The sequence below is a fragment of the Microtus ochrogaster genome, chromosome 1 (assembly GCF_000317375.1).
Source record: "Microtus ochrogaster isolate Prairie Vole_2 chromosome 1, MicOch1.0, whole genome shotgun sequence".
NCBI classification, from domain to species: Eukaryota; Metazoa; Chordata; class Mammalia; order Rodentia; family Cricetidae; genus Microtus; species Microtus ochrogaster.
In genome coordinates, this window is record NC_022009.1 from 16,066,643 (window position 1) to 16,068,308 (window position 1,666).

The window sequence follows — 1,666 nt, forward strand, 5'->3', positions numbered from 1 at the left end:
AAAAATTTCTAGCATATAAAACTCTTTAGCAAAGCAAAAAAAAAAAAGAACACTGTACACATAATAAATGCTTTTTAAATAAATAAACATAGTAATTCACTGAAAAAAAAAAAAAAAGACCCTATTGTTCCGAAGACGCCACATGCATTGGTTGCAGGACAGAGAGAAATTAAACTGGACCCGAGCTAGTGACTTCCTCCCTGCAGCTAACTGTCAGCCATGCAGGCTTCTGGGGGAGTAAAGTCATTGACAGCCTTACCCAGCTATGAACTCTGCGAGTTACAATACTGACCTGCCAGGCAAGATGTCCCCACGGGTAAAACAGTGCTGTAACTGTGGATGGCCAACTGCTTTCTGACTGGATGTAAGGCCTGCTTCAAAGAGGGGGAAATCCATTCCTAGTACCATAAACTTGGTTAAAAGTCCAGGGTGTTAAAAGTCATAGGCCCTAGCTGGGAATCTGCTACCGTTGTTTTGTGAAATGGACACAGTGTCAATCTTCCTTCTAAAGATTTATGTTTATACTCATGGATTAGAGTCACTCTCATTTGTGGTCAGAGAAGCTTCTTTTGTAGTGGGCAGCAGTTAATGCAAAGACTCATATTTGGTCAAAGTGCTGAGAATATAAAACTCTTGCCGACTCAGTCCTAAGTGGGACATCTATAGCCCCCTTCCAAGGTTGAGGGAACATTGCAGAGAGAATACAGGAAGATGGAAAGAAGTGTGGTGAAAGATTGTTTCCTGGACCTGACAATAGCTGTTATAACCAGGAACTGACAGTGGCTGTGTAATCTGCACATGACCTGCCCTGGGCCCATCAACATTCCACTATGAACCCCATGACTTCCCCAAAGGACTATGGGCAGTTGATAGTAGCTGGAGAGAGAGCTACCCTTTTCAGTGTAGCAGTCACTGGTAAGCTGTTCTGAATCAAGTATATGATCCCCTGCCAACACACATACCCATGCTCTTGCAAGCAATTCTAATTAAATGCGGTGGGACACGTGCACGTGCGCACACACACACACACACACACACAAAGCCATGAAGGTAGGAGGGACTCTTGTTGGGGGGGAAAAGAAAAGGTTTGAAAAAAAAGGGGATGAAAAGATAATGTAGATATAATAAATCAAAGTGCAGTGTGATGTGTGCATGCGTGTGGGTGGGTGTGTGTGTAAATTGTGAAATAATTTTAAAACTCTAAAAAGAAAAAATTAAAAGAAAGAAAAAGTCATTTGCCCTTTAGGGTAGCATACACTTCTAATCCTAGCCCCAAAGTGGCAGAGACAGGCAGATCCCTAGGAATCACTGAGTGGCCAGCCCCAGCCTAAAGAGTGGGTTCCTAAGGAATGACAGTGGAAGTTGGCTGCTGACCTCCATAAACACATAATATTGAATTAATTAGTGAAGTGAGATGGAGGAAAGAAACCAGAATCACTGCCTTCATCCATTAAGTAGTATAGGCACTCACAAGTTATGCTCTTCACCTCATAGTGAGTTCGAGGCCAGCCAGGTCTACAAGAACTAGTTCCAGGACAGGCACCAAAGCTACAGAGAAACCTTGTCTTGAAAAAAACCAGAAGAAGAAGAAGAAGAAGAAGAAGAAGAAGAAGAAGAAGAAGAAGAAGAAGAAGAAGAAGAAGAAGAAGAAGAAGAAGAAGAAGAA